Source organism: Sparus aurata, chromosome 23 (genome assembly GCF_900880675.1).
Source record: "Sparus aurata chromosome 23, fSpaAur1.1, whole genome shotgun sequence".
In the NCBI taxonomy this organism is placed as follows: domain Eukaryota; kingdom Metazoa; phylum Chordata; class Actinopteri; order Spariformes; family Sparidae; genus Sparus; species Sparus aurata.
Genome location: NC_044209.1, coordinates 4158063 through 4185025, shown reverse-complemented (window position 1 = coordinate 4185025; position 26963 = coordinate 4158063). Strand labels below are relative to the sequence as shown.

At 40.4% G+C, this 26963-nt stretch overlaps 1 protein-coding gene across 1 annotated transcript in view; it reads right to left on the bottom strand.

The window, feature by feature from the left end:
* Positions 1–25486, bottom strand: part of LOC115576063 (junction plakoglobin-like) — a 149493-nt gene extending 124007 nt beyond the window's left edge. The window contains exon 1 of the mRNA XM_030408555.1: positions 25183–25486. The gene's annotated coding sequence lies outside the window, so the exon portion shown is untranslated. The remainder of the gene's footprint in view (positions 1–25182) is intronic.
* Between the last annotated feature and the right edge of the window lie 1477 nt (positions 25487–26963).

The following is a 26963-nucleotide window of genomic DNA, read 5'->3' as shown; positions in this document are numbered from 1 at the left end:
TTATAGGAAATTATACCTTAAGTTATGTGTAAAAGGGATGTAAGGTGGATGTCACTTATATAGAGGTCATTACGTATGGTTGTTGATAAAGTTTCTTCAATTTCCCTTGTCACCTGAATGAAAGTTTGAGATGACATTCATTTATTATGTGTATTCCTGTTGCACACAATAGGGGAATTATCACTAATCCCTAACTGAGAAACACCATTTACAGCAATTGTGTTACTCAGATTAGAAAAAAAGCTAATCAATTTGCGTGGATCTTGAAGGAGCTTCACATTGGGCTTGGTATGCTCAAGGATTAAATGAGATAGGTTGGAGAAAACCTCCATTAAACAATTAGAAACAGTCCAAAACAATCATGTCATATTTAATATATCAAGAGAGTAATTCTGCCAAGAAGTCAATTGATCTAGTCTCAGCTGAAGGTCTGTAAACAGCGTGTAAAATAGATACAGAAAAACAAGATTTGACATTATTAGCCACGCCGCCGCACCTTCTGATTCTGTCAATTCTAAAAATCATCTATGCCCACCTCAAAATCCATAATGTTATATTTTTAAGCCATGTTTATGATTGTTAAATGATTAGTAAAGTACATTTTCCATACTGTTTCTCTATACCATACTACAATTACTTAAAAAGTGTTAACAGTTGTATTCTTAAAATTGGTAAAAACGTGAAGTTAGTAAACTTATGTATTTACAGACAGTATACATCTTTGTTAGTATATTTGCAGTGTACTTATGGATGAATCATATTACAGTTGAGTTGTTGTTGCGCCTGGGAATGCTTTCAGCATTGGGAAATAGTCCCAAGTAATTCAGACATGAGAGTTAATATATTAGCAACACTCTTGTGTGTAAGGGTGTGTAATGTACACAGTAGAACAGCAAACTGATAAAGTATTTGGATAACTGACTTCTCAATGTCTTTTTTGTATTAATTGAAATAAAGTAAATGAAGTACAACTGAGCATATTATTACGACAATAAGAAAATGTATTAATGGTATATTGCAGTATAATTGCAAAAGACTCCCAATACATTTTTTATGTACTCGTGACATAAATAAGGTCACATTTAAGTTAACTAATTTAAGCATGTATTTTAGTACATACACAGCAATAAACTTAAAATGTACATGTATGTACAAGTATATTTATGGTTGTTCCACTTTAGCACATAAAAATACACCAAATATACTTAAATTTGTGCATTATGACAATTTAATTAAAACTACAAAATTGCTCGTTCCAAAATAGCAAACTAATTAACTAATCTTGAACATACTTGAAGTGTAATGATGCAAGTTTATATATTTCATATACTGAGCGGTTATATAATACTACAGTTATTTATTATTTGATATAGTCCAATACTGTACTGATAATCTATCAGTTTCTTTATTTTAGTGAAGATATCCAGGTTGAGTGAAGTGTTTGTGTAACATCCCTTGATCTCCTCTGGCAGGTCATTCCTCAACTGAGGGGCCCACACAGAAAATACCCAGTCACCCCCTGCTTTAAGTTTTAACCCGAGGAATAGCTAGGAATGGCCTGCCAGAGGATCTCAGGTTGCATTGCTTATGTCCAAACATGGAAGTCCAAAAATAACTTTAAAAACAGTCTTCAAATCACTTACTGGACAAGCACCAAAACATAGACACGCTTTGAACCCTGACAGTCTGAACCTTCTAGGACTGTTCCTGGAGGAAATAGAACACATAAAGCACAAAGAAGCTGCGTGTCACTGTGCCACACACACTTGGAACAAGAACGCATCATTTTATCATCTCTCTCTCGCTCTCGCTCTCTCTCTCTCTCTCTCTCTCTCTCTCTCTCTCGCTCTCTCTCTCTCTCTCTCTCTCTCTGTCAGTTTAATGCTTGGTTTGCTTTACTGAGCACAATGACTCTAATCCTCTCTCCATTCGTCTCAGCTCCTCTCTCTCACTCTCCGTCCTCTTCTCTCCTCCTTTTGATCTCTTCACTCCTCCCACTTAATCTGCTCTTTTTGCCCAATCTCGGCTCCTTCATTTCTCTCCAGCTCCTTCTTCCACACTGTCACTAGAATTTTTGAATTTTTCTTTTAAGATTTTTTTTTACAAATATATTTTCCTTTTTTATTATTTTCTTTAACGTCAGAGCACAATTTGTGGCAGAACGCAGACGCGCGCATAACGTCACGCTGGCATAGCTGTCGATAAGTGGGGAAACATTTTTAATTAGAAAGTGAAAGCAGTCCAGCGGCGACATGTAACATCTCCAATACGACCGTTTTGGAAGGGGGTAAGAAAAGAACTGCACTTAATACTACAAATATGATACAGCACATAAAAAAAAAAACTCAAAGAATACAACAAGTTCACAAGTTCAGCAACCATCACTCTCGCGGATACTCTCAAAAGGAAATCAATCCCCAGTATGCCCTCCTATCTCGGTAGATTCCTCTTTCGTGTTACAACGTGCCGGTATGCGCACTAGTTTTGTGGGTCTCATACAGCAGAGCTTGTGAAACAGGCAGTCGAGGAGATGCTAAACGCGTGTGAAATACGCAATATCATTTTACATGACAACGTAAGAAATATGAAAAAAGCAATGGATGATATGGAGGTACCAAGCGTGGGCTGCGTCCCGCACACTCTTCAGTTGGCTGTACACAAGGGTCTGCTGTCACAGTGCAGCGTCAAAGACTCAATTGCTAACGCAAGTAAGGTGGTAGGCCAATGTTGCAATAGCATATGCAGAATAACAAAGAGTCATATGAAAGTAGATACTTTGTTTCAACAAAACAAAAAACCTATTAAGGAACAGCTTGGACGCAGGTAGTTTTTTCCTAATGCAGCTGTATTATCCAGGAAAATATTAGTTAGGCCAAAGTATCAGATTGGGACTCGGTATCAGATGATACAAAATATTTAAGGACTCGGATCAGGATCAGGGCAAAAAAAAAACCTGATCTGGACATCCCTAGTTTTCACATTTTGTCATGTTGCAGCCCAATGCTCAAATCGTTTAAAAAATTATTTTTGTTTTTTCTCCTCATCAATCTACAACCAATACACCATGATGACAAATCAGACGAAAATTGAGTTCAGGTGCCTCCCTCTTCTCTTGAAAATCGTTGAGATGTTTCTCCACCTTGACTGGAGTCCACCTGTGAAAAATTCAAATGACTGGACATGATTTGGAAAGGCACACACCTGTGTATATAAGGTCTCACTGCTGACAATGCATATCAGAGCAAAAACCAAGCCATGAGGTCAAATAAACTGCCTGTGAAGCTCAGAGACAGGACTGTGTCAGCAAAGATCTGGGGAAGCCAGACGGAAGCCTCTCCTCAGAAAAAGTTTGCAAATAAGCAGCTAAAGGACAGTCAGACTGAGAAACAAGATTCTCCGGTCTGATAAAACCAAGATTGAAGACTGCACAGAACCAAAATCAGACTCAGAATGTTCAACTTCCAACAGGAAAATGACCCTAAGCATCAGCCAAGATAACGCAGGAGTGTCTTAGGGACATCTTTGTAAGTGCCCTTGAGTGGCCCAGCCAGAGCCTTGACTTGAGATTGTCATGTCAGACCCAAGAGGACTTGATGCTGTAATCACTGCCAAAGGTGCATGAACTAAGTACTGAGTAAAGGGTCTGAATACTTATGTCAATGTGATATTTCAGTTTTTCCTTTTTAACAACTTAGCAAATATTATAACATAACAAAATGAGAAAAAAATGAAGGGATCTGAATACTGAATGCACGGTATATTATATTGTTTTACATTTCCTTACGAATTTACATTTTCTTTTCTCTCTTTTTTTACCAGAAAGGTTAAAACATGGACAGAACAGAAAGAAAAATGTGTGTATTTTTTAAATTAGCAGACTAAAGCAAATGAAAAAGGAGAAAACAATGAAGGTAAAAGCTGGAGGAAGGGAGGAAGAGCTGGATGAAAAGAAGAGAGGAGATGGAGGCAGTTTGGAGACATAGAAATAGATGCATGAGCTTCTGGTGCAGGCTCTGTGTGTTTGTCTCATCCACATTAATTTAGCTTATGTGAAACAACAGAGTGAAACAGCAAACAGTGTGAACAGGACTAATTTTTGGCAGAGGAAAATAATCTATAGAGAGAGTTTGCCATTGAACAATTCAATTTTCGCATGTTTACTGAATTTCAGTAATTGAAGATAAATTCAAGATCAAGAATTGCAATCTTTTGTAGTCATGCATTCAAACTGTTATGAGCAATTTAGTGCAAAAATTGGTGGGAGTAAAATGTTAGTTAAAGGCTTCTAGTATTTGGGGTTCAGAGTCATACAGTTTGTGATCCTACTTAGAAAGCAAACATTTACACACTTATCACGACCTTACGAATGGTACTTTCAAACTGAGTGATCTCATGGGGAAGCAGACGTAAATAAGATGTTGATTAGTGTGATGAAATATCTTGCTGTAGTAATGTGTTGCGGTGAGAAAAGAACAAAAGCAGAAGGTTAAATGACTCTGGATGAGTGGAGAGACGCTGTCAACACGGGTTTTCTATTCTTAGAACTGAAGATGAGCGTTTACATTTTTTGTCATCAGTAATATGCTGGCCAACAATAGCCTCAGGGAGACTGGAAGATTAGAAGTGAGACTTATATGGAACCAATCTATGGGCAGATGGTGTCATTTTTCAGCAGCCATTGCACTGCTCAATCAATATTCACTTCAGAATGATTAGTTAAAGAAAAAATGTTGTCTATTGACAGTTTGTGTACATTGCGTAACTGAAGTTATGTCAGTAATGTTAGTACGATCGTAACTGAATTTACAGATGTAACATAGTTATTTTACCCGAAATGTTTTCCTATACCTAACCAAGCCATTTTTTTGCCTAAACCTTACAAAATTGTGATACGACGAAGGTCCGGTGCGCCTCTCGCTTGTATGTTGCAACAGTCATGTCGTTTTCAATGATGTGTTCTTTTGTGTCCAGTTTATGAGGACATATCTGTATTTATGCTGATATTGCATTTTATCACACGTGTGTTTTTTAGCATCATTCTTATGATATGATTAGTTGACGTGAATTTTAAATGCTGGGAGCTTTTTAAAAAAGGAAACTGTGCACTGTTGGTAACAGGTCAACCACTTATCACCAGCCTGGTTGCTCTGGCCGCCCTGGCACACACAAAACAGGGAAGAAATCGAGCAGGGGAAAATGTCAGGGTAGGTAATGGGGAGGACATAAGAGGGGAATGAAAGTTGATAAGAAAGAGAGGAGAAGAGGAAAAGAGCCAAGTTAAGACAACAAGAGCAGAGTGAAGTGAGGAAGAGCACGAGAATCAGAAGAACTAACTGAGAAGAGTGAGATAACAAGAGGGAGAAGAGTGTGTGACGGTAAAATGCGGAGACAGGCTTTTCAGTCCTCCTACATTCCCATCTCACACAGAGAGAGAGAGAGAGAGACAGAGAGAGAGAGAGAAGCTTAGTATTTTTTCTTTGGTCCATTTATTGAGATCTGCTCTCATAACAGCACATCTTCTCTCTCTCTCTCTCTCTCTCTCTCTCTCTCTCTCTCTCTCCCGCTCCTCCAATATCTATCTACAAACATCTAATCATGTGGACTGCTCCATCATTGCCCTCATCTCTCCCCTTCTCACTCTCACTCTCTCTCTAAAAAGAAATCCTCATTGCCTCGCGCTCTGTCCTCCTCAGGCTCTGTCTGTCTAGACCTCTCTCTTTCGTTCTCGCTTCCTCTTTTTCTCGCTTGTGTTACCTTATGGTTTGTTGTTCATTTCCACAGTGAAGCCTGTTTGAACCTCTCTGTGAGTGCTCAGTCCTGACAAATCAGACTAGTTCATGTACTTATTGTGCAGTGCATCGTCCTGGTGAACACAGGTATGACAGTCTACTGTTTGGATTGCCATCAACCCAACGTCAAGGTCTCTAATGTTGTAATGGACCTTTTCACGGCTGACATTTTGAGCTGTCATATGGGAAAAGCCTTTTCATAATATTCGTGATGGCTGTATCTTTTGTTATTCTGCCTGCTGGCTCACTGAACTAGCTTACTGGGACACATTTAGTTATTACTAACATTACTAATACACTTTTGTTTTTCCTGGTATAACGAGTCAAAGTGTATGCTGTGAAAAAGGACTCTTTTTTTTGCATATTTCAGGGAAAGCAAACCTGCAAATGACACACACTTTACACAGTTTGTCGTGTATTCATAGGGAAAGAAAAAAGCAATGCTGGTCTCCAAACACTACAAGCATTATGAATTGTAATGATGAGTGACATTCTAAAAGTGCGAGCGTTTACATATCGAGCGTCCCACCAACTCTGGTAAAAGTGTCTAACCTATCCAGCGCTGATAAACTATAAACACAATTCTGTTGCTACACTGCCTATTGCTGCCTAAAATGCTTCCAGAAACATATCATTTATGGACTGTTTAGCTGCAATAGCAAAAAGATCATTAACCAGAGGTGGCCGCCATATTGTTTCTGCATTGTGAAAATGGAGGTCGAAAAACTGTAAAACAAGGCAAATCAAATATTATTCACAATCCTGTTCATTGTTCATGTCTCTTCTAGGTATTTTTGGGAAAACACATTCTGGTGTTCAGCTGTAATAACACATTGTTTGTTACCAGCTCGCAGCCATAGTGTTTCCTGTTCAACAACAGACTCAAATTCCAAACCAAACACCGCCCACACACAGTACGTCACCCATCCGGAAATCATCAGGAAATCATTCCTACCAAGTGCCATCAGACTTTGTAACGCTCACTCAAAAACACACACATAATTTATAACGCTTTGAATTCTCACCTCTGTAAATAAAACTGCATCTTATTTCTCTTGCACCTTAAGTTCCACTTAGCTCAGCATTTTATTTGCCTATCTATCTATCTATCTATCTATCTATCTATCTATCTATCTATCTATCCATCCATCCATCTATCTATCTATCTATCTATCTATGGGAGTGTTTATTGGCACAGTGTGGCCAAGTGCATTTTTTGTTATTGAAGGTTTTCTACCTGTCAAAAAAAAAGTTTATTTCAAGCTGCATGTCTGTCAGGACCTATTTTGTGAAATTGTAAATTAATGAAAGTGTTTGTTCAGCCAAAAAAACATTCTGTTTTCATTCCTTTAAGAGGCAGTGTAACTAAAAATATGCTAATTGTTTAATACCTTATAATGAACCATCATATTTTCTGAGATTGCTGTAGTACCGTGAACATTTCACACAGTTGCAACCCTGTTATCAATATTAGAGCTGTGTGCTGGTTCTGGCCACTACTGAGCTGCATTTTAAGGCTTTGTCAAGATTATTTCTTTACACTTGGCTTCCCTTCCAAACACTCCCACTACACACACACATACACACACACACACACACACACACACACAATTCTCCATCCTGCCCCGCTGGCTACCTCTCTGCTCTCCTCCCTCCTTTCTTTCTGTGTTTCTCCATCTTTATTCCCCCCCTCTCCTCTTCAATCCCATTTCCTTTCCTCCTCGTTTCTCTCCTACTCCTCTGTCACTATGCCTGCTTATACAAACCTTGATAAGCTGAACACACACACACAGCACATGCACGTATACAGACAAATTCAACTATGCATACTGTGAGTAAAGGCAGATATAATTTTTAAAAAGTCACAAAAATAGAACAAAAATAAGTTTATCGTAAAAAAACATGAAAACTTAAATGCGTCTCCTATAATGACTGTATGAAAGAGAGAGTCAACTGTGCTTGGCCAGTGGGTTGGCACGGATACAGCTAATGTAGGCCACTCTGACAGGAGAGCATGCACACGCACAAACATTCACACAGCACACACACAGTGAGCAGTGTGTGCATTCAAGAGGAATGTTGTGTGTATACAAATGTATGCATGTGTGTCTATGTGTGTGCCCATCAGTAGCATGGATGGATGTTTCTGTGTTAGCGGAGCACTGTATGTATGTGTGTTTTCTGAAAATAATTTGTGTGCGTGTGTGTGTGTGCCACGCATGACTGAAGAGAAGAAAGGGCTAAGCTCTGAGACAGAAACGATAAGAGCAAAGCTGATATAAAAAAGAGAGAGCAAGAGAGACGACATGGGGGGAGGAAATGAGCGATGAAGAAGATATGCACGAGGAAGGAAAAGAAGCTCTGTGTCTGTGTGTGTTTGGGTGTGTGTGTGTGTGTTTGGGTGTGTGTGTGTGTGCTGGGTGTGTGTGTGTGTGTGTGTGTGTGTGTGTGTGTGTGTGTGTGTGTGTGTGTGTGTGTGTGTGTGTGTGTGCAGGTAAGGTAAAGCCTGCTACCTAACAGCTCATTATCATGCAGAATGTCGACTGTTGTAAAGCTCTGCTGCCCTCAGTGTTTCCCTCTAACACACAGACACAAAGGCAAGTAAACGTGCACGCCGAGCCGCAGACACACTCGTGAGTTGAGGCCAGCCGAGGAGTAAACATTGTGAGGATATGATTCTGGCTGAAAACCTGCCTAATTCAAATACTCCGTCTCTATTTCTCTCTCTCTTACCTGCTCACGGACACAAATGTAAACACACATACATTCACCGACACACAAAACCTGCAGCTCAGACTTGCTGAGGTTCACCATGGCAACAAGCAGAGGTACCACTCTCTGCTGTTCTGGGATAATTATCTTGGGGGAAAGATTACGGGACCATTTTTGGATTTTTTTTCTGTCTGTCAGCTGAGTCACAGGTTTGATTCCCTGTGAAACTTCCATCAAAGAGCCTTTGAGCAAGACAATGTAGTACCAGACTGTTTACATTGTGTTTGTCCCTTTAGTGCCTCATTTTTTATCAGGCAAGGTTCAAACATGACTTTGAACTGTGTGTATGTGACTGGATTAATGTTGCTTACTCTGATGAAGGTGAGACAATAGGATCAGAACGGGATGCTGGGGTTTGTGAGATTTTGTTTGTTAGATTTTAGAGGTTATAATCTGTGTAGACAAGAGGTGAGCAGGTGTAAAGCTGCTAGCTCAAAGTTGTGATATTTGTGGTATGTCTTTTTATTACAATACAAAAGTAATGGATTGATTGTTTGCTGATTCATAATGATACACTGGTAAGTAATACTGAGTTTACAAAGAATTATAGTCTGTGAACACCTTCACTCATTTGTCATTTAATAAAGTTGAGACCAAACCAATCACTTTGTAAAATGGCTTTTGATGTTTCCCATTAATTAACCAGACTCTAGCAGCCCGCCAAAGTGTCATTTGCTGCACCACAGTCTCATATTGATCAGAAAATGTGTTTAAGTTCTCATAAAAGAGCTGAAGATCTCGGTTTGCACTGTTGACTCAACAAAGCATCACACACACAAACACACACACACACTCCACTCCAAGGCTCTACAAGTTACGCCGCCTCGCCCTTGTATCAGAGAAGCATGTCAATATACAAGTTGAACTATGAAGCAGAATCATGGTCATGGCAAGGAAAAATCACAGAAACATACAGGAAGAGCATCAGAGGTAGTTTCAAATCATTTAAAGTAACAGAAATGTGAAGTTGATGTGTTATAATGCAGTCTATGTATCTATAGTTTGTCTGTCTGTCTGTGTTGTTAACCTCACAAATGTTAGCTTTTCAGCCCACAGAATAATAACACAAACATGTCTGTCTGACTGAGAAGTGGATGCTGAACATCAGATGTTCTTCTGCTTTGGATATATGAGGAGAAAAGAAAACTCCAGTTGTCCACTTTGTATTCTGAGAATGTGTTCTACAGACGTGTGACTTGATTGGCATGTTCAAAACAGGCTCCACCAGGCTGTAAGTATTCAGACCTACAGCTATTCAGCAGGGATGGTGAGAGTCCAGCAGAGCAGTGGACCGGCAATCATTGATGACATTATAAAAAATGATACATAAGCCCAGAGCAGGGAGAATTGGGCACAACCAGGAGGATGTATCTTACTTTGCTGTTAAATTAAAATGGTATGGGAGAGAACAGTGTGTGTCTATCTCTGTGAGTGTGCATGTGTGCGTGTGTGTTTGCGTGTCTTAATTTCTTGGTGTCTGTGTGTGATTTGCATACCTCTGATGTCGCCCTGTTTCAACTGGCCTCAAATCTCTGCTGGGCCCTTAGGAGCAATCACTCATGCGCACACACAGACATACACTCATATACGCACACATTTAAAGTGGCAGAGACATGTACAAATATTGGCATAGGACTACATGTGCCTGCACACACAGACACACACACACACACACACACACACACATACAGAAGCCTAGACACTCAGCACTGATGTGGCCTGTCAGCTCATTAGAGAACATGTATGTGATTCATTCTCAGCCAATCAGAGTGCTCCGAGCAAGGACGTGCTTCCCAGCTTTAAGCCCAGATTCACTGCCATTGTAAACACAGCAGGCTGAATAAAATGTTATCCATCTAATAGCAACATAATGCTGTGATATTTCCATACAATTTCAGACTCTGCCATAATGCTGTTAGTTTTGGGGGAATTTAGAGTATGGTGTTTTGACCGTTTGAGCTTGCTGTAGCAACTCTGTGTAAGAGCTGCAGAGTAGCTTGAGTTAATAATGCAAAGTCAGCAGTTATAAGTTTATTTCCAGAGCTTATTATCTACTGTATATGTCTGTAAATAAAAGCACAAATTTCAGGTTGTTTGTGTTAACAAGTTTCACTTGTAAATTTACAATTAACGTGGTCATGGTGCTAACCCATTATGTTTTAGCATTGAGCTAGCAGGCTTAGCGTTTGTTTAAAATAATAAAATAAAATGGTGAGGAATTTCAGATGCAGCCAGAGCTGTATGGGGTGATGTCTTTCTCTCTATACCTAACGTTACGTTAAAGATGTGCTTTCAGATACTGAAAATTGGCACCCAATGATTTTATGTTAATTGGGACTCAGTAGTAATGATGTCGTTTGGTCAATACCCTAGTTAGGTACCCAACCGTGAATGTGCCAAGTGCCAAAAGGACGACCATCTCTACCTGCTCAGCCACATCCACAGACCTTGGTAGGACTTTCATCTTCTCTAAATTGTAGAATACACAATATAGAAAAAGATTTCTCACAGACTATGACAGGTCAGACAGAATCCATCTGCAGAGGAAGCTCAGGCCTTTAGGAGTGCAGGGGGCACTCCTGACTACTTTCTAAGACCTCAGCGGTGGCATCAGCCATTTTCTATGGAGTAGTGTTCTGTAGCAGCAGCATCTCGGCAGCAGACAGGAGGAGACATGACAAACTTATGAAGAAGGCCAGCTCCATCCTGGGATGTCCTCTTGACCCAGTGCAGGTGGTGGGAGAGAGCAGGATGATGGATAAGCTGTCATCACTGCTGGTGAAGGAGTCCCACCTCCTGCAGGTCACTATCTCAGCACCGGGCAGCTCCTTCAGGGACAGACTGATTCACCCTAAGTGTGTGAAGGAGAGGTATCACAGGTCCTTCCTTCCTGCTGCTGTCAGACTGTACAATCAGCACTGCTCCCAACAGACCTCACTGTGCACTGTGAAATACCACTATACACATAATCCATTTCTCATTTTTGGTTTGTACTAAATGGACAATTTTTAATACCCATATTTATAAATTTTAATAACAATACATTGCCACACTGTTTATAATTACACTGTTTATATTTGTACAATATTATTTATATATGAGTCTATTCTGTTTCTTACCTTTTTATTATATTTTTTATTTTTTACTATTATTATTGCTTATTGTAATATTACTGTCCAGAAATGTCCCTGTTCGCGGGACAAATAAAGGAATTCTCATTGTGATTCTTACAGCGCCCATGTGTGAGTATAGTGTTCATGAGCTACCACAGAAACACACACATTATGCAAAATAAACAAAGGTTCCACCAGTAAGCACTGCCTATATTTCATTCAGAATAATAGTTTCATTTGAGACATTAAAACTTTACTCCACACACACACACGCACACACACACACATGCACACACACACACACACACACACACACACACACACACTGTTATCAGGTCTGAGGCAGCCCGTAAATCAGTGTATGTCCTCACACACTTGGCAGAACAGCCCCCAGTATCTGGTTTTCTGTTGTCTTGCCAAGCTGGAAATTGGCTTAAACCACTAAATTCATTCTAATGTTTTACTTTGTGATAATCGCTGGTACTCAGTTACCTACAATGCAAACTCAAACATTCTCATTTGTTAATGTATATGACACTGACCTTCAAATAAGTTCAAAGAGGTCATAAGAAAACTCAAACTATGTAATTTGTTTGAGGTTGAGTAATGGTCGAAGCCTCCTCCTGACTGTTGCTCTCTAACATACTGACGTACAAAACTCGAGTGCACAGCTGTAGCTGTCACACAGACATGACTCATACATCCTGAAATCTCAAACATTGCATTGAGTGACCTAGCTCCCTGCTAATGACAGTATTAAAAAAAAGTTTAATCTTTCGCTATGAAATGTAGTGAAGAATAAAGTAATATGGAAATTAATTACTTGTAATTTATCACTTAATTACAGGAACTTGTGTGTTCCAAGTACACTACTTCAGTAAATGTAAATAGATACTTTACACCACTTCCCATGTATTTCAAGAACAAAATGAAGTAAAATACAATCATACACAATGTAAGCCAGGTTGCACCCATGTCTTTTACTATGGGGTGGGTTGTTGTTTTTTTGTTTTCTCTTGTTTTTTTGTTTTTTGTTCTACATTAGAGAAATAAAATAGGTAAACTATGGCTATTTGGATATCAAGATCTATAGAAAGTCAGTCTGAAGAAGAGAAGTTATGAGTTTTAGAAAGAAATGACAACAAACAGTCACACACACTCACAGGGTCCCACGGAGAGTGCTGATTTAGGAGTGGCATCTCTACAACCACTGCATTGATTTTCATGTCAGCCAGTAAAATATCCTGCAGTCATCTACTCACTCTGCCAGTCCTCTGTGAGAATTGGGGCACTCTGTCACAGCCACTGGTGTCATGCAGGGTTTACACATCTGACATCTAACACCTTTTAAATACAGATGATTTTCAATTTGAAAATAAAAAATATTTGGTCATGATGGTTCAGACAGTGTAGCAGAGGTCCCACCCTCTCCCACTATGTCTCTGCCCCTCACAGAGCCCGATCCAGCTCACATTATTCCACTGTTGGAGCCCTGAAGCAACATTTGTGGAGTGACTGTAAGAAAAATACAGTTTTGCTTACTTTTGATATTTCTCACTATAATGCACTGTGTGTTTCCCAAGGGTATATGTTAAGGACATTATTACTTTTTTAAAGAGTTTGAAAAGAAGCCTATTGAATAATATGAAACCTGCATAGTGCATATCACTCTTCAAAGTCTTGTGTTTGTGCCCCTCACTTTCAATTTTTCGATAATTACTGTGCGATCAGCATGATGAGCAGAAGTGAGGATAAGTCCTTTGTCCCTGCGTTTTGACCCCCATGCTACATACGGGTTTCCCTAAGTTATTGCTTAGGTATACGTTTAACCCCAATTAATTAACCTTACTAGAAATTTGCATGGAAACTAGTTGCCTTAAACCATTTTTAGTTTTTACACAAACTGAGACTAATCATGTCTGGTATGAACTTTTTTGAAAAAGGGTTCTTGCACAACTCCTCATTTTTTTTATCGGCAGCTCTCTTTGTCTCTTTCTTTTCCTTAAGTATTATTCCTGGCCTGTTTGGTAGCAGCATATCACCGGGGGAGTGCTGGAATTGGTAGCTTTCCCTTTTCTGCCTTTGCAGCTGCGGGCACCACAGCAGGAGGATCCTGCTCTCTGTGGGTTCATCAAGCAGGCAGGATCACCTCTTTATGGAATTCTCTGTCCTGATTGGATAAGGTGAACAGAGATACCAGTGAATTACATTTCTCTTGAACTGAGTGGGGGAGGAGTGGCATGGTCACTGACCGAACACCCTGACAGTGATTACTTTTGGAACGTAGAGCTGTCCAATAGATATTGTCATAAGAAAATAATGCTTACAGCAGCTGTAACCATTTAATCCAGAAAAGGGTATGATGGTAAATGTGGACGCAATTATAGTATGAAAGTCAGGTTTTGGTCATCACAACTCCTCCTTTACCAAACCGGTGTGACATATCAATGGTGATTACTGTGATGTCTACAGATAGAGTCTGTGTTCGGGCTATCGGGCTAGCGAGCTAGCTGACTTTGTTGATGTATGTGGTCGTCTACTGTTCAACTTTGAAAAGGAATTTCATTGGAATTACATTGATGGTGTTGGAACCTATGATTTTGCAGCACTAAAGCTTACAGCAACTACCTAACGCTATTATGTGCCAGCTGACACAGCAGGCCTCTCAGTAGGCTACATGTGTGCAGACAGCAGCAACACTTTTGAAATATGAATATAATATTCGTGCAGTTCTTCAGAAGTGTAGTAGATTGGGGACTGGGTTACAGTAGACTACAGTGTTGTGGTTACTATGCTTTTGCATAAATAAAGCAATTTAATTTCTTTGATCCCTGTGGGTTCCTTAGATAACCTTACCTCATCCCTTCTTACTGTCTACTTCCAGAGTACACTAACTCCCACAGTCCCCACTAGGCAATGCCACAGAATGCAAACCATCACCGGCAAAAAGGACCCCTACAGCAAGGTGACATTATACTAAATTGAGCATGTAATTGATTCACACATTTTTAGAAGGTTTATCATGCATGTCCCATTATAAAGCAGTATGACCATCTTATACTCAAAAACAGAGAGTTCTCTATTTATAGGGGCAGCTAGCTTAACCCTAAATTATTTGTCTTCCCAAACAACCCTAGATAGAATCCTCTAACTGTGGAACCTTTTACCAGCTGCATGCTTCCACACAGGCCAGTCAGCACAGACACGGCTGACAATACAGCTGATGGCACTTGCTTCAGATATGCGCTTGTGATCTAGGTTCTGTTCATGTCTGTAAAAACAATTAGTTTTGTCAGGGGCCAAATAGTTTGAATTGTTATTGTTTTGTTGTTGGCCAACTATGTATGTATGCAGTGTTGGGAAGATTACTTTGGAAATGTAGTTGGTTACAATTACAAGTTACCCTGTTGAAAATGTAATAGTAGTGTAACTATTTCAATTACTTTCTCAAAGTAATGTAACTAATTACATTTGATTACATTTTGATTACTTTTCTTAATTTTGAATGAAATCTCTCAACTGCTAACCATTTTCACATTTTAAGACCTATAGTGTGATAAACCTTTCAGTTCAAAGGTTTAACCATATATTATGAGTCTGACCTTAGGCCTGTACTGCGAAGAGGCTCACTTCCTCACTAAGTGGAGCGACAACAGGCTGATTTCAGCCAAGAGGAGCAGGTTGTTTTAATGGAGAGAGTATGAGCGATACAAAAAAGCCTGATCACAGCCTGGAGCAACAGTGTTGCTGCAAATATGACAAGAGGAGGCTGATTTTAATTTCTGACAACTCTACATTGAGCTGCTTTTAAATATGAAGCTTTAGAGCAACAACAACTGTTGTTTTGAACTGTGTTTTATATTGTTTTCATATATTTCACTGATCGCAATTATAAAATGCCAGTGTGTGTTTTATTGAAAGCGAGGCTGGGTGTGCGTATGAAAATAGGTTACAGTGGGTTTTTTAGGTGCTGTAGCTACAAGCAAATCTCATGTTGTCTCTGTACAAAGACCTTTTTAAATGTGAGAAAACAGAGTAGACTACTCAAGATTTGCGTTTGGGCAACACATAACAGGCGAAACAATTAATTTATTCATCGCCACAACATTAAGTTAAAGTATCTGTCCCGCTGCGAGCGCACAACTTCTTTCAGTGGTGACTGACTGTATATAAAAGTAAATAAATGACCTTCTGACGCGAGTCGGATCAACAGCTGAGCAGCGTATCCCCTCAGCTGAACATCTGTAGAGACGCTCAGAGAGAAAGTAAACAGCAGCGGATCAGCGCGATCTCTCCCTCCGCACAAATGCTCCGTTCTGATCCAGCTCGACTGGACTTTCAAAGTAAAGGTGACGTCAGCTGTAAATGAGTTGAATAGTGAAATAGCGGCGCTTTTATAACCGATTTTATGATTAAACTCTGAACAGAACCTGGTCGGGACCAGGTTATGAGCTTAGCATAAGTTACCATGGTGATCTAGCCGGGTAAAAAGAGAGCCACTTTTGTAATACGGGGAAGCCTGGCTTCTGTCTGTATGAAGTGTTTTTTGTATTTCCAGCCCAGGAACATCTTGTGCGCCGCCGACACTGTTGCTGCTGAGTCTGACTGCCGCCGTACGGTTTGTCGGTTGAGTCGAATGGCACATGACCAGAGAGAGCCAATCATAAGTGTCAGTTTTGGAAGGAGGATGTTGATATGAAAAAAACTAAAAACAAACATGAATCCAGGGGGGCGAAAAACTATTTAATAAATCCGAGCTTTGGCGGCGATTTTTCAAATGTAACTTAAGTCGTAATCATTGAAATTTCCAAAAGCAACTGTAATTTAATTACATATTTTCTCACAGTAATGTAACGGATTACAATTACGTACATTTTGTAATTAAATTACGTAACGTCGTTACATGTAATTCGTTCCCCCCCAACACTGTATGTATGTATTTCTTTGTTGGTGTTGTCTAATTAAACAATAAAAAGTACAACTACAACCTTGTTTTGACCTTCCTTCCTGTTGTCTCCGCTAGCCTACAGTGTGACCACAAATAAAACATATGTTTGATGTTGTGGTACCAACAAGTTACAATGTTTAAATGACCCTAGATTTTTAGAAAGGCGTTGTATGTGTCTCACTCTACAGCAGTTGTCCTGAGTGTTTTCAGGAAGATGTGTGCCCTAAGCATAAACTTAACCACAAAATAAATGAAAGTCTGACTCATCTTTCTCCTCACAATTCCTACATTAACCACATTCTATTCCATTCCTTAAGCATTTGTTGAGTAGGTAAGTATTTACATAATCAGAAATTAGATTTTCAAAATGGATCTGCTTTGAAATTCCCAATTTTCGGATCAGATCAAAGTTTAACCCAATCCAACCAATATGACCTAACATCATAACGTCTTAACTTGCAGTATTATTCAGTGCCATATACAGTATATGGAATTCTCCTAGTAGTATCAAAGTATGTGTACAGTCAAAGTCTCAACCACCTTTATAATACATTTTCTATCCCTCTTGTTTCCACTTTCTCTTGTTCAGTGAGAGAGTGCCAGGATCTGGATAAAACTGGGGTCGAAGGGTGTCAGGGAATGGAATGATATTTTGCTTTAATAATGTTCATAGTGGAGAAAGCTACCTTTATTTTCTGTGCCTAAAGATTGGATTTGATTGGGTGTGCTTGATCAAAAGACTTGAGCTTTGACTCAGAGTGGCCTTTTACATTGCTACCTTTAATTATCGGCAAGGTCTCCAAACATATGAGACGTACTGGTTTTGAAATGCCTTCTGATTCTATTCTTTATTATGTGGCCATGCGGAATATGTTTTGTCTAACTCACATAGCACAGAGGACAGCTGTGCTCTAAGTGCATTGATTGATTAACCATTCAGCTCTACTGCCAATGGACAACAACCTGTCAGGCTAGGTGCACTGTCTCAATATCTTGTCTTTATTGTCTCACACCACAGCCCCAGTGGCAACTGATTAGTAAGTAAGGCTGTGTTCAAACTGGCGTTACCAAGAAAGATTGCAGTCCCACTGTTCATTTCAATGGTGTGATAAGAAAAAAAAATACAAGGCTCCCCAGCAAAAAAAATTTGTAGCACAAAGAGTGCCCACACAGAAGGGATGAAAGTTCAGGTCCCCAAGTCTGAGGTAACCGTAATACACTCGAGAGAAGTGGACATCAGTCTCAAATTGGGAGTGAGACACTATCAAAAGTGAAGGAGTTAACTTATCTTTGGGTCTTTTCGAAAAGTGAGGGTATGATGGAATGCAGTGGACTGAGGTGTTGTTGCAGACAATGGGGAGCTTGAGTTGGGCCGTGGTAGACACAGATCATGGCAGAGGGAACACCATTTGACCTTGGATCTTCCTTTGATCCACTAAGCTAAGCTGGAGGACGTGGCTGAGGGGAAAAACATTTCGACTTCCTTGTTTGACATGCTGCCACGACATCCCAAAACCAGATGGTTGGATAAGAGAAATTGGATAAGGTCTCCATGGTGACATTCAGTATTCAGAGAGAAACAATTATACTGATTCAGGTCCAGTAACAGAACATTTATGCAAGCAATGGTCCCTAACATCATACCTGTCAACTTTTGTAAGGAGTCTGGGCCATATCAAACATTTTATTTCACGTGCCTTCACATTTCAGATTTGACCGGTTTTACGCTGACTAGTAATGGAGCTTTATGTTGCCACTTTTAATAATCGTCTCAGACATAATCACATACTTTTCAATTTCTCACTGCCTGTGTGAAAAATATCCATGTAATAGTAAAATCTTGATTAAAAGCTTTGTTTGTACATTCTATTTTATCTTTGGGCAGGACAAGGTGAGAGATCGGGGGTTGACAAGGTGGATGTGTTTTGGTCATTGGCTAACAAGGTGGATGGCCTCGCCCCTCAAATCACCTACTGGATTTATTACTCAAACTGACCATCCCGGATTGGATTTAATCTTCTGACCACCACTTGTTCACTGGAGGAACTCTTTGCAGAGAGAACATGAACAGACATCCTGATTTTATTTAAGGAATATTTAAGCTTTGAAGTGTGATATCTAACGAGAACTGAATTGGCAATCTCTACAAACACATTTATTTTAACTGATAATCCAGTAATCTAGCATTAATACCTTAATGTAAATGCGAGCGTAGAGCCTATGGGTATCAGCTCCAGTATGTCTAACACTAATAATGCAGAAGTGGCTAATGAGCTAGCCCTCCTAATCTTTATTAAAGTGCTCCCTCACTCAGCTGGCAATTGGAGGGTAATGTGTAATGTCGGACTCGTTTATCAGCTTCATGAACTGTTGGTGGTGGAATAAAGTTTAGAGAAGCAGGGTTCAGATAGGAAGGTTGGTGCATCCTTCATTACATTAAAGATTCAATGTTGATTATTATTTTTATATAGTAGTTCATTCTGTTTCTTCTAGTGGGAAATTCACTCCCTGTAAAGAAGTTTTAATTGTAATATACTATTATAATCCCAAATTGGGAAATTCTTTTTTCCACTCACATTACACACAGGTGTGCACACACAACATAGAGGAGATGAGCGAAGAACCGGCGACCTTCAAGTCCCCAAGCCAAGTCCCTACAGACTGAGCTATTGCCGCTATTTGATCAACTGAGATTCTCATAGTATCAGCATCTATACTAATGCTGTCAAAACTTTTACATGTTCATGTGTCAGTTAAATGTGTCAGCTAGCAGATGAGTGTGTTGAGTGTGTTTTGACTACTGCTGATTGGGATGTATAGTATTACAGATTATTCAAGAACTGTCATAACTATTTACATGAACAGTGGATCACTCTATGTTGCTCATCAGCTGACTTATTTGTAGTATGATAAAACAAACTTATAATATCAGCCTGGCAGGTGGTTCAGTCTGGCTCTGTTGAGCAAGACTATTACCAAGTAGAAGGCCACTCAGTAGAATGCATAGATATGCCAAGCCCCAACAGTTAGGATGACCAGATCTGTAACAGCCAACCACTAGGACAACAAAACAGTGCAGATGGAATCAAAATCTCCATTTCACTATGGAAGAATAGGTTGATAAAAGGCGAAAGAAAGTAAAAGTCAAGCTAAAATAAAAAAAGGCCCTTTTAACTATTTTAAAGCCCCTGTACAGACTTTTCATTTAGTGTTGATTTTGGCGGCCCCGCTGGACGAAAGCGGTAGTGTTTTGCCGGAATGAAGACTGCATTTCCCATGAGCTCTAGCGCCCACTGTCGTGAAGACGTTTGTCTGGCCGGCGCGTGTAGATTTGTTTTGGAAACGTTGGAAAGACGACGGGACTTGCTTTGAAAACTTTTTTTTTTTTTTTTTAGCAGCTATCTGCAGCGTGCATATGGACGAGGTAATGTGTCTATTTGTATTTCTAGTTAATATAATATGCCGCCGGTGAAACAAAGTAATGCTGCTGTTGCGCTGCAATTTCCCAGCTATATATATTACCCACGGTGCTAGGGAGCTAGCGTTACAGCAAAGTCACAGTGATTGTGATGGATGTTTTGTTCTAAGTAAGAAACTGAATCATTTATAATGACAGAGGATATTACCGATGCATCGTTGCACGTCGGCTGGGCTGATACACACAGCTGAAATGGATGCGTGTTCTAAGACGTTTGTTGTTGTTTTCACGAGTGTAGTATCTAGAGCTAATCTAGTGGTAACGTTAGCCAGCTTTGTTGTAACAACATAAATTCATGTATTGCTGTAAACTACGTCCCGCATTACATTTCATAAATGAAATAAAATGTACAAACCTGTCTAGGAGGAATCGGGCGAATTCTGGATCCGACCCTCCCTTCAAGCCCCGCAACTCTCTCCATCTCTCGAAGGAATCGCCAATGTTTATCCGTGTTTAGCCCTAGCTCGATCGGATTCCCTCTCGGCCTTTCGTTGGTCTTCGGTTCGAATTCTTTTTCTTTTCTTTGTCTCATTATCAGCCATGACAAAAGTTTTAGCTCGGTTAGCACTGGCTAGCGTAGCAACAAAACAGCTATGCCGTATCCTGAATGTCGTCAGTTCCGGTCTGCCTGCCGTAAATCGTTTCGTCAGTGGTCCGACCCGACCAAGGCCTTTCAGAGGTATAGAATTAGACTACTTAGAAATAGCGTATCTTCACGCTGATGGGCTCATTTGCTGTTGTAGGTAACAGAGACACATCAGCAGAAACCACAGACTTTACTATATCCAGTTAAAAACTCCGTACAGGGGCTTTAACACGGGTGAAAACATAGCCTATTTGGCAGAGGCAATAACTACAGATCCGTCCACAGACGGACAAACTGCACTGTTTCCACTGAAAAAAACGCTCTGTTTCCATACTTGTTCCAATTACACACAGACACACACACACATGTATAAAATCAACTCCAAAATTCATCATCTGAGAACCCTCAGTTGGGATGATCAGCAGAATACTCGATTACGAGATATCAATTGCAGTGGTCAGAAAGTCTAGCTTAAATAAAAATGTATGATAATGCATCCAGAAAATTGTAGTTACATAATTTATGCAACCAAACACAAACCTGTTTTGTAACCTCTGATGTGTCTGAAAGGTTTGCTGCAAACAGCCCCAAAGCTGCAGCATCACCAGTGCGGAAAATGCACTGTTCTTTACCTGTCAAATCATCCTGGGCTTGTGTGTGTGTGTGTGTGTGTGTGGAACCTCTCCCTGTCCCTTGACAACTTCTTCCCACAGCAGTTTCTGCAGACAGGGAATAAATAAATATATAAATCCGAAAGTGTTATTGGACAGCTTGTCTAGATTGATTCTAGTTTTGTTCGACAACTTAATAAAAGAATATGTATTCTGTGTTGGTGCAAAGAGACCATCAGTGCACGTCCGTCATGAAAGGAGAGCTACACTTTATGCCTCTCAGTGAACACCTCAGGACTGGGCTCTTATGCAGCCTTCGAGAACAATGGAGTCCAGATACAGCACCCAGGTGATTTATGGAGTTTCCTGATGGACACAGTAGCTCAGTTGCTACAGTAACTGGTAACTGCTGCTAATGTACCTGTCATTGGGTAGTTAAGTTGGCAGCTGGGTAGTTGAGGTCCTTTTGCTGTTCCAGGGTGCCGGGAGCCAAACTTGGCAAGGAAACCAACTTGGTAACTATTCCCTATTCTTCTCAAAGGCTGTGCTGTTCTGTCCCAGTCTCAAGTCCCTCCCTAACGGCCTGTTCTTACAGGAAACATGTAACTATACCAATGCAATAACACTCCATTGGCTGTTTAAGTGAAAATATGGAAGAGGAGCTGATTCCTGTACTCCAGTGCTTACCAGGGTTCTGCAATGTTGCTTTGGCGGACTGAAAGCAGTAAATGTGCCTTTAAGTTTGAATGTCATTGAGAGCAGGCTTCAATCCATGGGCAGCCACCATGTGTAACCTCAGCACCGCAAGTTTCTTCATATGTTGATCACATAGCATTCCAAAAAACACCAGCAATGAAAAACAGAGTTTGCAGCCTCAGCAGTGGCTGTCTGAGGCTGTAATGTTCAGACATGGCCAACACCTGAGGTCATTAGAAGTTGTCTTCCTCACTTCCTGTCCAAATGTTTTCTTCTGCTATTTTACACTCTACGTATACACATTTAACAGCTTACAAAATATTATTCACAAAATGAATCACATTATAGCCTAAAGTGTGTCGTGTTTGTGTAAAATTGGTTTGAAGTGTATGGAATACAAGGAGAATGAGAAATCTGGTGACGAAAATCTTAATAGCACTTGTGTATTTTGATCACTGTTAGGATGCTCCCCAACTTCAGCTCATCAATTTGAAATGTTAAAGATTTGAATATGAGTTCATCAATTCATATAAAAATATATAAAACTAACACCTCAACATCAGTCATGCTTCATCCTGCATCAGAGACAATGGAGAGACACAAATAGACTCAAAAATTCAATCCAGGCAGCACAAATTGATTCAGGCCAAAGACACATCTGCTTGAGCTAAGAAAAGCTATTTAAGGGATCATTTTACATCATACAATAAAACCAACAGTGACGATGATGGTACAATGCCATTTATTCGGAGGCAAGTTACCCATAATATGTTTGATTGGGGTGCGACCATTTGCAAACAAACTGTCTTTTATAACCACAGGTACACTTACAAAGTGCTCCTGAGCCCATGTAGCAATCTGCTTTATGGAGAAAAATGGGGGGTTAAGTTTATCATCCCATCATCCTTCAACAATTTGTTTTTTGAACCACAGTAACAGCGAGGCAGATCAGTTGAAAACACATGTTGAGAAAGGCTCACCAGTGACATCTGTTTAATAAGCCCACGCCGGGTCCCAAACAAAAGATACGTGCCATCAGGCCTAACAACTTTTTTGGGGGAAACCCTGAATGCAAAAGCCCTCTCTACAGTCAGCGTTTGGATTGTCCTTTCTGGGCTAGTGTGGAAAATTTGTTTTGGGACCCGGCGTGGGCTTATTAAACAGATCAGTGCAACACGACAGACTCTGTGGAAGAGGACTTGCTCCCTCTGTAGATATAAAAGGCTCATTCTAAGATAACAAAAGCACGATTGCTAGTCTCAGATGATTATACACTAAGGAAAACATAATTGAAATGAATATTTCATTACATTCCTTCTTCTAAATCCTACACTTAACCTGAAAATGTATTGCTACTGTACTATTTCTAATTGAATAGAATGTCACAAAGGATTAGCATATGATCTTACTCTACATTATCATTGCATCCCAACTATTTTGGGGGATTTAGGGTTGTATTAGAATCTCTTCAGTATTATTCTGTCAGTCGCCCTTAAGATGAATTGGATCTGTGTTGTGCCACCATTAAATTCACATCAGGAATGAATCTTTATCACTTCAGCATTTCCAAACAGAGCCTGAAGGCTGGAGTTCCCTCGGAGGGAAAACAGGCTTCAGCTGATGAAATGGTTAGAAAGGTGATAAATCTACCCTCCCTCTCTCTCTCTCTCTCTCTCTCTCTCTCTCTCTCTCTCTCTCTCTCTCTCTCTCTCTCGTAGCTCTCTTTCTTTCTTTCACACACACACACACACACACACACACACACACACATGCACGCGCACTGACAAGAGCATAACCAGAACCTGCGGGAGACTCGGAGCAAGTGAAGGCTGTCAGACGAACAGGTGACAAGTGCTGGGACTGTTTCTGAATTATTGAACAGCGATGAAAAAAGATGAAAGGCTTTACATATTGATGGGGTCCGTTACAGGTGAGGTGGTCAAGCCCCCCATCGGTCACTCCCACAGCGAGGGAGGAGACGCGCTGTACGAACAACACATATGTTTAAGCACACATACAGACACGCACAAAGTCAAATGTTGAGCATAGAGTGCACCCACCCAATCACATGCACCGCAATCACCCTGACACACACATTCTTGGCTAGCTCTATGGCTGCTACAAGCGCTTGTCACAGCCAAAGAATGTGGAGTCAATAGCCGAAACGAGGAGACTATGTGTGTGTGTGTGTGTGTGTGTGTGTGTGTGTGTGTGTGTGTGTTAGAGAGAGACAGACAGACAGACAGACAGACAGTTAAATACCATTGGTGACAATTCCATCTATCCTAAATGGCTCTCTCTGTCACTACAGATGCATTTCACAGCCTCACCCCCAACATCTGTTGGGAATGAGACGCTTCTGCCACCCACACAAACACACACACACACACACACACACACACACACACATGCAAAAAGTGACATAGAGGATTTTGAGGAGAAATGTTTTCATATTCTAAAGGGAATATATTTTTTTCATAGCTCCCTGAACTGACCTGTGAGAGGGGAAAAGCGAGAGTGTGTGTGTGTGTGTGTGTGTGAGAGAGAGAGAGAGAGAGAGAAGAGAGAGAGAGTGAAGAGAGAGAGAGAATGAATGTCATGCAGGGGCAGAATGCACTGAGACACAAGGCGACATAGAAAGCCACACCGGAGGGACTTGAACCCAAAAAACCGCACTGTTTCCACACTTCCAATTCCAATTACACGTACACACACACACACACACACACAACCACACACACACACACACACACACACACACATAAATATATATGCTGCAAGAGGTCATTATCAATATTAGTCATGACAATACAGACATCATCACACCTATGGCAGCACACATCTCCAGCTCTCCTAAAAAATATCTCCCCTTCTGCAGGCAGTTAAAGACGAAAGCCGCATGAATCCAGCTGAGCGGTGACAGAACTGTGTGTCTCTGTGGGATCTGAGGGTGTCAGTGGACAGCTGAAGCCCTGATCAGACACATCATCAGACTGATTGAAGTTTCAGGAGGAGAGAGGGGATGCGTCCACTGATTCTAATGATGGTCGTGATGCTGCATGATGACCACCGACTGGAGGTCACTCTTCACCCTTCTATTTTTTTTATTGACCACCACATCATCTCCAGTGACCGAGCTCGTCATCTGGTTAACATGCGTAAAAATACAGGTCAGCTGGTTTTGGTTACCTTGTGAACTGGACAGCAGTCTGGAGCGGCTCCCTGTCGCAGCAGCGTTGGCTTCAGCTCCCCCTTCTATCCTCTCCTTAAATCCACAGTCCTTGCGGTTCAGGTGCAGTTCCGTTCCTGTGGATTGTTCGCCTCTGTACCCTCTCTGTCTCGCCGTGCCTCACGGTTAACGCGGTGTGCAGCACGCAGCCAGCCGGGCGGAGTGAGGGGAAGCGAACCGGCAGCGGCTCGGCTGCTACAGCGTCACCGAAGAGGAGGGAAACGTGAAGAGGTCTCACTCTGAGGCGAATAGCGTCGTTTCAGCTTTTCACTCATGTATGGTCATAGTTGTGGTACAAGTGACGTGGCGCAGCACCTGATCAGCTCTAGATCTTCAAAGGGATTTTTATTGTATCTTGTTTTTGTTTTTTGGGGGGGGGTTTTTTACATAAACATAATTTCATACAAAAATCACAAAAATTAGCTGATGGAAAAATATATCAGATTTGCTGAGTGAGTGAATAAGTATGTTCTTAACAGATCTTAACTCTTAATCTTCTAAGTAAAAACATATATAGCATTCTACAGTACAGTTGTATGGTATTAATGTATACTTATTTCATATCAGCATTTTTGTCCACGGTATTCTATTTAGTATCATTAACATTATACTGTTTCACAAAAATCTATTCAGTTTGTGTGTATTTCCTAACTCGATTGTTATTGCTTGCATGCCTTTTCTTGCTGTTCAGGTCCATCATCTCTTTGAACGACTTCTTTATCCGACCATTCTGCATCCCTCCATTTGTGTCCAGCGCCAACATTCAGTGCTAGTCCAGGAGAGAAGAGTGTCCTTTATTTGAAATTTGCCTTTTACACTAATTTAATAACATGCTTTGAAATTATTATTTTTAATAACAGTAAATGCTAATAACTATTCATCATTTGTATATGTTTTCTTTTTTTAAAGATTTTATTTTATTTGAACAGATCATATTTCAAAATCATATTTCTTATAGAGTGTGTATTCCATTTAAGCCTACAGCGTCCCCTGCCTCACTGAGTGAGCCTTCTTGACAAACATAGAGCATCTCTGGAGGCGTTTGCGCGCAGTCTCCACCCGCTGGTTCAAGAGCAGAGAAGAGAAGAGCAGAAAAACAGCCACAAATTATTGCCAAGTGATTGGGAAGGATGTGCAAAGTCTCTGGGACTGACTGCTATTAATTTAATGTTCTCACAGTGGAACAGAGGCGAGCCTGCAACCTCACATTTCCAGTTGTGCGGAGGAATGTGAAACCATGAGCTGTTACAAAAGCACACAGTGTGCAGGCAGGACTGACTTCAGCAGAGAAAACATTCACAACAACAGATGGAAACAAAAAATGTATAGCTATAACAATGGTCTATTATTGTACAGAACAGGAGGTGAGAAAACAGTTAGAATAAGTTGAGTATGGTGGCATGACAGAGTGCACCGGACCTGTGGAATAGTTCATTGATTCAATCTGGTACAGCAGCAACTCATCATTGGTTTCAGGTTGTTGATTGTGTTTATGATTATCCAATTCCACGTTTAGTTTATAAAAGCGGCTGAAGAAAAACAACAGGGTTCCCAGAGCCCACTTCGTTCACTATATTCATTGTGAGACCCACTGAGGCAATGTGATTGTGATCTGGGGCTATATAAATACGACAGTTTAACAAACACATATATATTTGGTTTGAAATGATAGAAAACAGATGAAAGCAGGGAAACCTCACATTGGGGCATTTTTTTCTTGAAATGGTTCAAACTATTATGA